This window comes from Macrobrachium rosenbergii, chromosome 21 (genome assembly GCF_040412425.1).
Source record: "Macrobrachium rosenbergii isolate ZJJX-2024 chromosome 21, ASM4041242v1, whole genome shotgun sequence".
NCBI lineage: Eukaryota > Metazoa > Arthropoda > Malacostraca > Decapoda > Palaemonidae > Macrobrachium > Macrobrachium rosenbergii.
Genome location: NC_089761.1, coordinates 34,664,273 through 34,676,772, shown reverse-complemented (window position 1 = coordinate 34,676,772; position 12,500 = coordinate 34,664,273). Strand labels below are relative to the sequence as shown.

Sequence of the window (12,500 nt, the reverse complement as noted above, 5' to 3'; positions counted from 1 at the left end):
GTACGTCTGTCTATCCTGATGTCGTGACAGCCTCACGCTACATCGTGATTCACATCACAGTCCGTTAATATTAGTTCGAGAGGCGACAGGTGTTTTAATCACCGAAGCCCTCTTGAGCATGGCCAGGTGTCATGCAATGTATGAAAGGTGTCTATTTTAGGAGTGGCATCATGGCGGCTTTTACAATCGACTACGCGTCTGAATGGGTTCGTCACTTCCTACTTGTTATGACTTCATGGGAAAGATGTGGCACTGTGACATGGTTGATAGTGTCTTCCATGTAGGTACAGTTTTAGTTTATTAATAGTTGGTTTTTTCGTGGCCGGCGCTTACATAGATTTAGTTTTCGTTCATTTACTTGTTTTTTTAGTGGCTGGCGCCTATATAGATTCATTTTTCGTTTATTAATAGTTAGTTTTTCCGTGAGAAAAAGAGCGGCACTGTGACACTGCACTTTAAAGAACGCTAAGAATATGTAGGCCTAGCGGTCGTGTTGCTCTTCTAACCAAGAAGAGTGCCATGGGTTGATTCCAGCCCGATTCTGAGCGATTAAGGTCCATCCTTTTATAACCCATTGGGCCTCAATTAACAGAGAGAGAGAGAGAGAGAGAGAGAGAGAGAGAGAGAGAGACTCACCAGCAAATCGTGCGCGGCATTCCAGCCTCCTGAACGCCCTCCAATTGTCTTAAACACGTGGCATCTCACCTCTCCTTTGTCTCCTTGCACGGACGGGCCTGGAATTGTCTCTCTAAAGAGAGAGAGAGAGAGAGAGAGAGAGAGAGAGAGAGAGAGAGAGAGAGAGAGCTTTGAACGCCAGTAATGAGAGATAGGACCTTTCGCTGAAGCCATTGGTACGGTCTAGACTCTAGAGTCAAGAGTTCTAGACCGTAGTCACTGATGACTTTGGAGAACCCGCGCATTCCCGAAGGAGGGAATTCCTTCCCGTACGGGACACGTCACGGCCGAAGTGAGATTGGTATCTGACGGGAATCTCACGAAGGAGCAAGGCCCGATGGTTCCTCGATATGTCCAACATCCTGACAGCTATGAGCTTTTATACTGGTGGTCTTTATTCGCTCTCTCATTCGGTGTCCTGGGAAGATTTAACCGTTGGGTTGTCTTTATTTTTCTTTTAGTGGGGTGGTGGGGGGCTTGTGGTTCCTGGTGTAGGGGTTATGGGGAATTAAATATGTAGAGATTTTTATTCTTCATTTTTCTTTGGATGTTGTGTGAGACGAAGAAGGGGAAAATGAATTACTTTCAGGAACCAAAAATCGTAAATTTTATCAAATTCAAAAAACAAAACCGCCAAACTAATGTGAAACTGTGAAAGCAGTCTCCCTGCAGAGATGTCGAGCAATTGGAACTTCAAAAGTTCAAGCGAAGATGCAATGCTTTACTATCCTAATTCTATTCTCCTTGCATTTTAATATGTTTTTATCTCTTTATCAATTTATTAATTAATTTTTTTTTTTTAATAAGTGAGACCTCTTCTTTTTGAATTTCCCTTTACCTTTTCTTACTACTTCCTAATGAACACCATAATAATTCTTTGGAAGCTTGAATTTCAAGTCAATGGCCCCTGTGGTGGGCTTGTTCCATATGAATAGGGTTCATCTTCTGAATAATAATAATAATAATAATAATAATAATGATAATAATAATAATAATAATAATAATAATAATAATAATAATAATAATAATGATAATAATAATAATAATAATAATAATAATAATAAGAATAATAATAATAATAAGAAATTCACAACCTCTTGAAAAACAGTTTGTGTAATAAAAATCCACAATTATATAGTACACTGTATTACAAAGAAAAATGCAAAGGCATTTTACTTAGTAATGTAGTTTTACTATATAATTGTGGATTTTTATTACACAATAATATTAATAATAATAATATCAATGATAATAATAATAATAATAATAATAATAATAATAATGCAGTTGTAAATAATAATAATAATAATAACTCAGTTGTAAATACAATAATAATAATAATAATAATAATAATAATAATAATAATAATAATAATAATTCAATTGTAAATCTGTCATATTATGTCGTCCTCGGAAAACAAAACACTCCAACTCTCCTTCTTCGAGTCAGTCCTCGAGTCCTTATTAACAGCGTCGAGGAGGACCTTCCCCCATCGCCGAAGGGCGTAACCCAATCCTCCAAGTGGCGGACTTAACCCCTGAAGGTGGCGAAGGATTGTAAGGACCTCCTCAAACGACGAAGGATTGTAAGGGAAATCCTCAAGCGGCGGAGGATTGTAAGGGAATCCTCAAGCGACGGAGGATTGTAAGGACCTCCTCAAGCAACAGAGGACCTCGAGGACTTCGCTCGTCCTCTCGAGAGCGATTCAGAGACTTAGTCGTTATGAATACAGGATTATTCTCCCTTCGTAGTCGAAGGGCGTGACGTAATCCTGGAAATCGCGGGGCAGGAACTGGACGACTTCGTTCGTTCTATTGTGAGCGATTTAGCGACTTATTTTTTTAGCGACTTAGTCGTCCTGATGGCAAGAATATTCTTGAGCGGCAAAACTCCCCCGTCCTGAATTCCTGAATTCCCGAATTCAGGATTCCTCACAGACCGAGGAATGGGAATGGGATCCTTCAGAGGGCTCGAACTTCCTCCCGAGGAACGGATAGGATTCATCGCGAGCGCCGAATCTCCCGCGTCCTGAATTCCCGAATTCCCGAATTCAGGATTCCTCACAAACCGAGGAATGGGTATAGGATCCTTCTGAGGGCTCGAACTTCCTCCCGAGGAGCGGATAGGATTCCTCGCGAGCGGCGAATCTCTAGCGTCCTGAATTCCCGAATTCAGGATTCCTCACAGACCGAGGAATGTGTTTAGGATACTATTGAGGGCTCGAACTTCCTCCCGAGGAACGGATAGGATTCCCAGTGAGCAGCGAATCTCCCGCATCCTGAATTTCCGAATTTAGGATCCTTCCCAGACCGAGGAACGGGAATAGGATGAAACATCCTCCCGAGGAATGGATAGGATTCCTCACGAGCGGCAAAACTCCCACGTCCTGAATTTCTGAATTCCCGAATTCAAGATTCTTCCCAGACCGAGGAACGGGTATAGGATCATTGTGAGGGTCCTCGCGAGGAACGAACGGCGTTCCCACGAGAGACGGAGCGCACGTTCCCGCCGGAGGAGAGCTGAGGAGGAAAGCGGCGGTATCTGCGGCCAGGTCTACGGTTTCCGGAGCCACCGCAGGACACCTCGGATTACGAAGGGGCTGCGGCTGGATTTTTCCTTATTTTTTTTTTCTCCTTCCTCCTCCTCCTCCTCATCCTCCTCCTCCTCCTCCTCCTCCTCCTCCCCTTACGTTGAGTAAGGGGGGTGGGGGGATTTGAAGGGTGTGGGAGCTTTCGGGGTGAGTCCTACGAAAGGACCCAGAAGGATATAGGTAGAGGATTATAACTGTTGTAATTTGTCATTAATAATAATAATTGCATATTAAATATATATTGAAAATATATATACAAAGACTCATGGTATTATTATTATTATATTATTATTATTATTATTATTATTATTATTATTATTATTATTATTATTATTATTACAGAATAAAAACTGTTATTTCCATTTTACATCAAGATACTTGAAGCCCGTAAATGCCAAAGTATTCTAGATAATAATAATAATAATAATAATAATAATAATAATAATAATAATAATAATAATAATAATAATAATAATAATAATAATAATAATAATTCGGATCTTTACCACATACAAATATAGAATGATGATGATAATTAATAATACTAATAATGATAATTAATAATACTAATGATAATAATCTATTATTATTGTTACATGTTGAACTGATTTTTTCCTATTTTCACACAGTAATAATAATAATGATTTTTATTATTATTATTATTATTATTATTATTATTATTATTATTATTATTATTATTACATGTTCAACTGATGTTTCCCATCTTTTCATATACCTTAATAATAATAAAAATAATAATAAAGATAATATAGATAAAGTATCTAATCGATTAAACTGAAAAGTGTTAAACTATTTACTGATGCGCATCTGAAAAGACCTATACCCTGTCTTTCCTCAGGGGCCGGTAATCCATCATTTAAGGAGGAAAATCCTTTAAACAGACACCCCCCCCCTATTTTTTTATGGACATTTTTGGGGAGGGTTTTGCTCGTCTACTGTAAGTCTTCACAAAAAAAAAAAAAAAAAGTTTTAATTTCAAAAAATTAATTTTTGCAGTCGGGGACAAAACTCTAAGGATTTTACATGCCATATATGAACGGTGACATTATTATTATTATTATTATTATTATTATTATTATTATTATTATTATTATTATTATTATTATTATACAAAAGTATGAAAAGTGCCAGTTTATCATGTAAATAAAAAAAATAGATTATTATTATTATTATTATTATTATCATTATTATTATTATTATTATTATTATTATTATTATTATCATTATTATTATTATTCGAAAGAAGGAAAAACATTAGTCTAACGCGCAAATAAGAAATAAATAAATGCATAAATGAAGTAAATATTCTCAAAGTATTAAAAAAAGCAATGTTCTCTTTCTCAGAGAACCTTTAGTCAAAACTCGTCTTTGCCAAGATAATATTTATCAGATCTCATTCAGTTTCAAATGTTTTATTCCTCGTGAAATTTCAGTTCCAAAAAGCCAGACCTTCTTACAAAGAGAGAGAGAGAGAGAGAGAGAGAGAGAGAGAGAGAGAGATTGACATCCTAGAAATAATAATTGAAGTTGCGAATTAGTCATAAAAATATTGCAATATTGAAACTTTTTGAAATTCTGATTCTAATAAGTCATGCCCTATCTAAATTCTCATTAATTATATATATATATATATATATATATATATATATATATATATATATATATATATATTAATTCAGTTTCTGTTAAGTCATGCTCTATATAAATTCTCATTAAAAATTATATATATATATATATATATATATATATATATATATATATATATATATATATATATATATATATATATATATATATATACATAAATTAAACAAAATTAGATAAATAAACACTGATACATCACACCCAGAATAAACTCCTTACCACAGAAATATAAAAAAAAATGATTACGTAAATTGACTCCTTAAACCCACAGAAAAACGAAAAAATAAAATGAAAAATTAATAAAGTAGTTCTTAGGTTCCGGAAACCACAGTAGAATTATCCCGGCCAATCAGCCACCTTTTGTTGAGTTTATATTTCCCCAAATAGATAAAAAGGACCCAGCCAGCCTCCCTATAGTCGTTTTAGGCTTTCATGGGCCTAGTTTTACGGCCTCCTCGATTTTTCCTCTTCTTTTTTATACGTGATTTTTATTTATGGCTTGAAAGCGAGTTCATTTGTTCATTTCCGTTCGTTTCCTCTCGATCGTTTTATCTATTGGTTCCTAAATCTATTTTATTTTTATTTTTTCTGCGCGTTTTTAGTTTTCTGTGAAAGAAAATTATTGTGCTGGCTGTCTGTCCGTCCGCACTTATTCTTTCCGCAATTTTTCTGTCCACGCTTTAATCTGTCCGAACTTTATTCTGTCCGCACTTTTCTGTCCGCGCTTTAATCTGCCCAAACTTTTTTCTGTCCGCACTTTATTCTGTCTTTAATCTGTCGAACTTTATTCTGTCCGCACTTTTTTCTGTACGCACTTTAATCTGTCCGAACTTTTTCTGTCCGAACTTTATTCTGTCCGCACTTTTTCTGTAAGCACTTTTTCTGTCCGCACTTTATTCTGTCCGCACTTTAATCTGTCCGCAACTTTATTTTCTGCTTTTCGCACTTTTTCGGTCCGCACTTTTCAGTCCGCCCTCAGATCTTAAAAACTACTGAAGCTAGAGGGATGTAAATTGGTATGTTGATCATTCACCCTCCAATCATCAAACATACCAAATTGCAGCCCGCTAGCCTGAGTAGTTTATATTTTATTTGAGTTTAAAGTTAGCCATGATCGTGCTTCTGGCAACGATGTAGGATAGGCCACCACCGGGTCGTGGTTAAAGTTTCATGGGCCGCGGCTCTTACTGAATTATACCGAGACCACCAAAAGATAGATCTAATTTCGATGGCCTTTGTGTGCGTTTGTGTGTTTGTGTTACTTTCCGTGAGCTGCTTGTCAAATGATTGTGTCCGTATCAATGTTTGTTATTTGAGTGTTTATGTCTGTTTATTGATTAAAAAGTGTTTGTGTCGGTTTGTTACCTAAAAAGTGTTTGTGCCTGTTTGTTACTTAAAAAGTGTTTGTGTCTGTTTGTTACCTAAAAAGTGTTTGTGTCTGTTTGTGGCTTCTAATAACTCTGTGCTTTCAGAGCGTATTTGTGTTACACTTTCCGTTCTCTGCTTGTCAAAAAATTGTGTTCATATCAGTGTTTGTCACTTAAGTGTTTGTGTGTGTTTGTGGCTTCTCATATACTCGACGCTCTCAGAAATGACTTAAACATTTAGAGCTGAAAGATTTTCCCCATAAAGTATTTATCTTTTACATGAGGAAAAAAATTTGAAAGAATATGATAAAATAAACTTATATATATAGAATACATATATATATATAAATATATATATATATATATGTATATATATATAAAATACTGTATGTGTATACTGTCTCCCTCTGAGCATACAGAAGAGAAATTATAAGAGCTCTGTTCCCCAGGGCAAGACATTCCGGGTGGGGCTGGCTGGCTACCTCCCCTGAGGGGGTACATACATACTTTTGGACTATTTTTTTGAAGAGGGTCAGCTCCTTCTTCTGCCGGGTCTCCTGAGAGAGCAGTTGCCTGTAGGGCACCAATTAGCATACCCAGTCCCCGTTAAAAGGCTTGTTTTGCCGGGCAGGTGTGTGTGCGTGTGTATGTGTGTATGCGTGAACTTCGGTCAATCATTGTTGCACGGCTCAGATCAGCTAGCTTCTTGCTGGAGTGGTCTGTCCAGGCTTTGGTCTGGAATGGACGCTTTTGTTTTCAACCTGTGATGCATCCAAACGCCAGGTTTCACCTTGAAATTACTGGAATGAAGTGTCAAGATTCCAGGTTTTTACTTGGGACTGACTGGAATGATGTATCAAGATTCCAGGTTTCAGCTTGAAATTACTGAAATGATGTATAAAGATAACTGGAATGATACATAAAGATTCCAGATTTCAACTTGAGAATGACTGGAATGATGTATCAAGATTCCAGGTTTCTACTTGGGACTGACTGGAATGATGTATAAAGATTCCAGGTTTCAATTGAAATTACTGGAATGATGTGTAATTCCAGGTTTCTACTTGAAATTGACTGGAATAATGTATAAAGGTTCCAGGGTTCATCTTGAAATTGACTGGAATAACGTATAAAGATTCCAGGTTTCATCTTGAAATTGACTGGAATGATGTATAAAGATTCCAGGTTTCAACTGGAAGCTGTCTGGAAAGATGTATCCATATTCAGTCTCTAGGTTTTAACTTAGACTGACTGGAATGCTGTATCCAGATTCCAGGTTGTTGTGGAAATTCTTACGGTTTCAGCTGACAAGTCCTCTTTCTTAATATCAAACTGAGGCCTCAGTTTCTGATCTGAGTTCTGATGTGTGAGCTTAAAGTTTCAAGATCGTGTGAGGTCATTTTGTTCCCTTGATTTAACAGAAACAACAATTTACTGAGTTTGTCTAAATCCAGTAATATTTCTGCTTTGATAGGTCTAATATTCCGTTGAAAGTCTTAAGAATTTCATGCCTTTTAATGAGTCTGAACTACATGATACTGGCCAGTCTTGTTTACTCTACACGCACACACACACACAAACATGAAACTGGCAAGAAATAACTTCCATACCTTCATAAGTCTTCAAAGTTTTAAACCTTCGTAACTTCTCGCAGTTAGCTGGAGAAGACTACTAGCTGGAGAAGACTACAGTTTTAAAAGCGTTGGCATGGACTCTTCTCCTGAGAAACCCTTAATTGGGTCGATCTCTCTCTCTCTCTCTCTCTCTCTCTCTCTCTCTCTCTCTCTCTCTCCATAACCGAAAACATCCAAACCTCTTCAACTCTCTTGCATGTCTCTTTCTTCTTCTCCTTTACAGTAACCAAGCCTCGACAACCTCACCGTGAGTCAGGCACAAAATTCATTTTTTTCACCCTATCCCTGACACTGGTAGGCCTACCCTCGAGCACATAATATGAACGAGGAGACTCTTGTAAAGTATAAAAGGCCCAAGACGTAGTGTTTGCTCTCGAGGATTACTTGTGACTACGCTCTGTCACACACCTGCCACCCTTGGGAGTCCCAGAGGCTTAACCTGCCCAGATTTACAATTGTCCACCTCTAGGCTTACTCTAAAGCCTTTTCCATTCAACTCTTCTTCTTCTCCTTTTCATTCGGAGGCCTACGCCCGAATGGGAGGAGGAGGATGATGAGGACCTCCGTCCTTTTTGATTGTGGTGTATTCTTGGCGTCCCAAAAGGTTTCATTTTTCCTTTCTCCTTTTCTATCAATGAATTTTGATGAGAGCTTTTATGAGCTGTAATAAGTTTTCTTTCAGGATTGTGTGTGGGTATGTTCTTCGTCATTAAACCTGACTGCATGATATGTTTGGCTGGTAAACAAATGTTTGTAAGCAGGAAATAATTCATGAATATTATTCTTCTTTGGTATACTTAAAGAATAAAAAAATAATGTTTATCTTCAGGTATACATGCTCAAAAATTTACAACAGCAGATTTTACACTCAATCTGACTTTTGAGCTAAGATTTCTGACATAACATTGCGTTTGAAACTACTGTATAGAACTAGTAAAAGATTTTGCGTCCAGTCAAAAAATTACTTTCTCTCTCTCTCTCTCTCTCTCTCTCTCTCTCTCTCTCTCTCTCTCTCTCTCTCTCTCTCACAAAATGATAGCTCTCACTCAAAAATGGAGCTCTCTCTCTCTCTCTCTCTCTCTCTCTCTCTCTCTCTGGGGGTTGACCTCAGATCAGCCGCAAAAGACCCAGCAGGAGTAAGCAATTTAAGGCCGCTTAGGACCCACATCCGAAAACCCCCCGCACCATAAATTAAGAGGTCGACCCCCCCCCCAAACAGCCCACCACCCACAGCTACGCCCTCGCCCAGGTGAGAGCCGCGAACAAGGTGAGATTCTCCCCTTGGGGTCCCGATCCGAAAGAAAGGCTCCGCGAAGATAAGCCCCTGGATTATTGGAGCCCTCGGAGCTTTTCCCCTTTGTTTGCAGTGTTCAAAGTCCTCCTTGTGAAGCTTTTTTTTTTTCTGACGTCAGGAGAGAAAAACTTCCGTCTTTAGGGGGTGGGTTTTTCACACAAGGAAGGAAGGTCCATCTTGGTTTTTCAGACGCTGAAGGCGAATTGTTTGTGGCTGTGTTTTTCCGTGTTTGTGTAAAGTTTTGTTTATTGACTGCAGTTGAAGGCAAACAAACAGATCTTTTCGGGAATGGTTTTATGGATTGTTTATGTTTGTGGGGGAATTTTCTACTGCTACCGTAATCGGGTTTTATGATTTTGATTCGAACTCTTAATTTACGGATATGAAGTCAAAACACGAATTATTATTATTATTATTATTATTATTATTATTATTATTATTATTATTATTATTATTATTATTATTATTATTATTATTAATGAAGTTTGCTTGACAGAGGGTCTTCTGAGATATTATTATTATATTATTATTATTATTATTATTATTATTATTATTATTATTATTATTATTATTATTATTATTATTATTATTATTCTGTTTAATAAAGTTTGTCTGAGAGACTGTCGTCTTCCAAATTATTATTATTATTATTATTATTATTATTATTATTATTATTATTATCATAATATAAAACCTGTCAAATAGCTCTGGCACTTCCAAAAAAATTAATTACCATATTTGAAAATTATTATTATTATTATTATTATTATTATTATTATTATTATTATTATTATTATCATGCGAAACTTGTCAAATAATGACACGACAATATTTGAAAAATTATCATTATTATTATTATTATTATTATTATTATTATTATTATTATTATTATTATTATCATCATCATCAATCTACTAAACGTATACCTACATTTAAAAAGTTGGAGCAACAAAAATAATGGACAGATAACCGAATTCGAAATGAATGTGACAGGAACATTTTTGTCATGTGACAGTTTTTCCAAATCGATTGTCATCCAGGATGAGTCGAAACGATTCACATGAGTACAATTAAACTTTTTAAAACACTTGTCGAGAGTTTTTTTTTATGGCGAAACTTTTTTTTTTTTGGTGGGCGGTTCAGCGGTGGTTGAACGCCTCCAAGGGCGTAGTTCTTGAAGGGTTAAGTAGGGCGGGAAATAGAGAGAGAGAGAGAGAGAGAGAGAGAGAGAGAGAGAGTTTTTAAGGTTGAAATGTCTTAAGGTTGAAATGTCTTTTGTTAGTTATGAGAATGTTTTGAATGTTAAAACTTAGTTCTTGAGAGAGAGAGAGAGAGAGAGAGAGAGAGAGAGAGAGTTTTTAAGGCTGAAATGTCTTTTGTTAGTTATGAGAATTTTTAGAATGTCAAAACTTAGTTCTTGAGAGAGAGAGAGAGAGAGAGAGAGAGAGAGAGTCATAAATCCTTGAAACTTTTCTGTAAGAGAATACGAAATTAATATCTGTAAGAGAATAGAGAAATTTATATCGTTTAGAGAGAGAGAGAGAGAGGAGAGAGAGAGCTGATATTCCCAGCTATTCTAGGTTTGCGTTAAAACCCAATTTGGATCCGTAATTAGAAAGCTGAAGGTTAGCTCTCTCTCTCTCTCTCTCTCTCTCTCTCTCTCTCTCTCTCTCTCGGAAAAAGGGAAGCATCCATGTGGACCGCCAAAAGGTCCTATAAAATAGAAGAAAAAAAAAACTCAGAATCCCGAGCCGTGCATCTCAAACCCCAGATTAAGATCTCACACACCCTGTATTGTTTCCATAGATCCCCAACCCATTTTTACCTGCGAGGATGTCCGCCCGTTCGTCCATAAACCGTTCAGGTAATGGATGCTTAAGGTAAGCGCTGGACACACGAATTACACATTCTCTCTCTCTCTCTCTCTCTCTCTCTCTCTCTCTCTCTCTCTCTCTCTCTCTCTCTGGAATCTTTATAATATTCATACGTCAGGAAAGGAACACTGAGATTATTTTAATTCTCTCTCTCTCTCTCTCTCTCTCTCTCTCTCTCTCTCTCTCTCTCTCTCTCTCTCTCTCTCTCATTTGGACTTACGGAGCGAGGGTTCTTTCAAGTCCTTTCCTCTCCGGACTCTACTAAGAATACTTTTAAGTCCGTAAAGATTGCCAGTCCCGTCGACCTTTGCATTTAAGGTTTTTCTGTCGTACGTAAGTATTGTTAGATTACGCCAGTTAGTTTCTTTATTTGCATTTTTATGTTATTATTAATTAATATTAGTAAAATTGATAAACCATTGAACTTAAAAAACTCATTGACAAAACCAAAATATCTGAAATAATTATCAGAAAATTATCAGAAAAAAGTTAAGTTTTCATCACCTCAGCTTATCCAAATAACTTATGCAGTGAAACTATGCAACGCCAAGTCGATAAAACCAAACAACTAAATAAACCAGTAAAACCAAAATAAAACCAGAGCAATAAAACTGATAAAACCGAACTACGTAATAAAACCAACATATGAAATAATTATCAGGAAATTAAAATTAAAATAAATAAATCAAGTGCTTATTACCTTTGTTTGTCCAAGTATCTTATGCAGTGAAACTATGCAACGCCAAGTTAATAAAACCAAATAACTAAATAAACCAGTCAAACAAAACAAAACAAAAAAAAAAACAGCGCAATAAAACCTATAAAACCGAACATCTGAAAAGCAGGTCGTGAGATGCTATCGACGGGTCAGATCAGAGAAGGTCACAGCCTCCCAAAATTTTGACACCCTGGTCCTAAAACCTCTTTCGTCCACCCTTCCTCTTTTTATCTCTCTCTGGGCATCTCTTCAGTAAGTCCCCGGCCTCTGGAAAGACCCAGATAAATGCCCAGATAAACAGCCTGATGCCCAGCTGGGTAATGCTTCGTTTAGTGAAATGGTCGACAAACATCTTGAGTAATTTTAGTGAGTTTAAAATCTGCAGCTTTTCTTAAATGTTTTGTTTCTTGTTTATCTTTGAAATGCCCAGATAAATACCCAGATACCCAGCTGGGTAATGCCCCTTTTCGTGAAAGGGTTAACAAACATTTTGGGTAATTTTATTGGGTTCAAAATCTACAGTTTTTTTAAATCGGGTAAATGATAAGCTGGGTAATGCCCCTTTTCGGGTTAACAAACATTTTGGGTAATATTCGTGATTTTAAAATCTTCAGCTTTTCTTTAATGTTTTGTTTCTTGCTAATGCCTCGTTTTTTCTTTAATGTTTTGTTTCTTGTTTATCT

General features: G+C 36.5%; 1 protein-coding gene across 1 annotated transcript in view; it reads left to right on the top strand.

Annotated features, from left to right (window-relative positions):
* The window catches only part of LOC136849917 (calcium-activated chloride channel regulator 1-like), a 57,679-nt gene that overhangs the window by 12,902 nt on the left and 32,277 nt on the right, over positions 1-12,500 (top strand). The window lies entirely within an intron of this gene.